We start from the raw sequence: 3,276 nt of genomic DNA, 5'->3' as shown, positions 1-3,276 counted from the left end.
CGCTAATAAAGGCCTTAGTCTCAATTTTTTAATAGCATTTTACTAAAAGCGCTATTATATAGGTGCTATTAAAACTCAAAATTGTAGTAGTGTAGAGGAAATTAGGTCAAGAGCTCATTTGTTCATTTTAGAGAAAAGATGCAAAGAGAGAAGTAGAGAGAAAGAGGAAGAAAGAAGATATCAAGAGAAAGAGAGATTTAGCTTGGGGGAAAGCTCAAGAGGGAGATTAGATTGAAGGTTAAAGTAGCTTTTGGAAGGTTAAGGTAAGAGGAAAGTTTATATTCACAATTTAAAGATTCTGAGTGATAGAGTGATTATGGATCATGTTTGTTTTGATGATTTTCTTAAAATTGGTGTTATGTTAAGTTGATTTTCGTGCTAATTAATTATGCTAATTATGGTTACGATGAACTTTGTGAAATTAAGTTGTTTATGTGCTTAAACTCATGTTTGATGATATAACATAAGTTGTTCTTGAGATTTTAGCTTACTTATGTGAATTTCATGATATTGTTGATAATTATTGCTCAAACCATTTTCTAATTGTTTGCCATGTTATTGGGTATGTTTGTATGTGGAAATTCATGCAAGTGATTATGTTAAATGTGATGTTTGGATTAAGTTGTGGTTAATTTGTGAATTTGTGATAAATGGGTCATAATCATGAAAGTGGTGTTTTTTATGAATGGGGTTATGTAATTGTGTTGGTGAAGTTATTGTTACGATGGGATGATTATGATATTGGGTTGTTGTTTTTAACTTGCTTGATGTGGAATTGAATTAGTGAAAAGGGAGTTTAAGCTAAAAGTTGTTTTATGAGATTAATTATGTTAAAAAGATGTTTTGGTGTGTGTTAAGTGTTTATGATGGGGTGTTTGACCTATGTAATTGTTTTTGAAAGGTTAAAAAGTGTTGGGGTTGAATTAGGGTTTTTGAAAGTGATTATTTGGTGAAATTCGCATTTGTAAAACTGTTTTCTGCATAGTTTGATGCTGCCAAAATCATGAGGCGATTTTGACAGCAGCAACTAAATATCATTCTGGACATAAAACCATGCCATGATTAAGTGAAACCATTTTCTTCATATTTCACTATTTTCTAACTCTCTTGGCCATGTAGAATTGTGTAGGCTTGTTATAACATCAAAGTAAGACTTGTAGGATTAATAACTATGTGTAGAGGAATGTAAGGATTAGTAACGAACTTGTGATTTAATCATAGTTGGATTATGAATTGATTATGATCTTGATAAATTATTAATCAGGAATACTTGATGATGTAACATGATAGCTTGCAAATGACCTTACGTTCAAGATAATATGATGAATAAAGACTGATTAGTGAATGATTTTCACTTGATGAATTGATTAACTTGGTGAAAATGCTTAATCGTCTTTAATTGCAAATTATGATAAATGTCGTAATATTGTTGCTTGATGTGATAAATGCTTTGTGATGATTATGATGTTGATGATTTATTTATGGTAATAATTCTTGATGATGTGTCTATGTGTGTGCATATGGTGAGTGGATACATGTATATGAAGCGGTGACGTTGATTTTAAGGAGATGATTTCGATGATGAATATACATAGATGAATTGATGATGAAAGGTGATGATGTTGAAAAGTGACGATGAACATACAATTGTTGATAAATGTTGTTGATGAACATTGGTGATGAAAATTGTTGATGGTTGTGATGTCTTGTGCCGTAGTGTATGAATATATGTGGTGTCGAGTCTTATGTTCATGCATACATGGTCAAGTCATATTGGTGATGATTAGGATATTTCAATATCAAGTGGTTGATTAGGATATCTCAGTATCCAGTGGTGATGAAACCAATCTGTAAAATAACTTCGACGTCAAAAAATAGTACCACATGCATATAGACGTGTCAAAAGCATTGCATGCATATGTGTCTATATGATATGTCTTATACTTGACTATGTGGAATATGTGAATGTTTGTGGAGAGTTGTACATGACTATGTTTGTTTTTAGTGATACAAGTACATTTGTGGTGATGATTATTTTGGTGATGGTGATAAAATGTGGATTATATGTACTTGACTTGGCGATTCTTTCGATAATGATGACTTTCTTGTCTATACTCTTAAGATGTTGATTGTGTTCATATGAGATAATTAAATGAGAATATCTGTGAATATTGTATGTTGTGATGAACATGTGTACTTGAAGATGTATATGCGGTGATGATATGTTATTTGATGAGAAAAGACGTGATGGTGTATTTATGTAGTAATATGTCTAATTGAAGTGGTAATGTTTGAAAATGAGTTTTATTGAGTTATGAGGTGAATGATGTGAATTATGTGATTTATATCCATTATATGGATTATGTGCTTTTTGTGAATATAAGCAGAGATGAGTATATGATTATATTTTAAAAATGATGATGTAGATGTAATTTGATGATTATGATAAATAGAGAGTGAGGTAAGAAACTCTTGTATGATAATGTTGTTGATTTATGAAAGTATGTATATGTGATATTTGAAATCCTATTATACTATATTTAATTCGTAGTTTTGTTAATGTTGAATGTAAACTTATGCTCCAGTGGTTGTTTGGTTGGCCATTTCGCCATTGTAAAATGGTGTAGACGTGCAGCCCAAGGACGCTTGAGACGATGTGAGTAATGAGGATTAGCTTGAGGCTTCCCCATTTTATTTGATTTTGGAGTCTAGTCTAGGGCTCTGATTTAGGGTTTTTGGGAGTTGTCTTATTTACATTCTGTTGGATCTATATGGAGAAACATATTGTTTTATTTTGATGTATCCGAGATTTGAATTATGTTGTTGAGACATTGATACGATTTTGGAGACGTTATTTATTTCAGTTGCGAAACTTTGGTTAAAAATATAATATACATGTTTTGAGTTTTAATGACGTAGCTCCTTGATCATAATATGAATTAATTGTTGTATTTATATTAAATATTAATCGTGGGGTTCAAGGGTGTTACATTTAGAGTTTACAAAGGAATATTACAATCCGTTGATGAATGAGGTCTTTGAACTACTCACTCAAAATGATTATAAAACTCTAGCTCTATAAGAACTAGCTTTCATGCTAATCAATAGAATGGATGAAGAGTGAGAATCCTCAAGTGGTTGCTAATCCTAGCTAGGAACGACTTTTATGACAAATTTTGAACCCTTGGCACAACATCGGCGTTGTCATTTTATAGTATCATGACATACCATCTTACATTATTTTTAGCATGTTTTTCAGTCATTTTTATTTAGTTT

Source organism: Medicago truncatula, unplaced genomic scaffold, assembly GCF_003473485.1.
Source record: "Medicago truncatula cultivar Jemalong A17 unplaced genomic scaffold, MtrunA17r5.0-ANR MtrunA17Chr0c01, whole genome shotgun sequence".
In the NCBI taxonomy this organism is placed as follows: Eukaryota; Viridiplantae; Streptophyta; class Magnoliopsida; order Fabales; family Fabaceae; genus Medicago; species Medicago truncatula.
Note: the sequence above shows the minus strand (reverse complement) of the source record.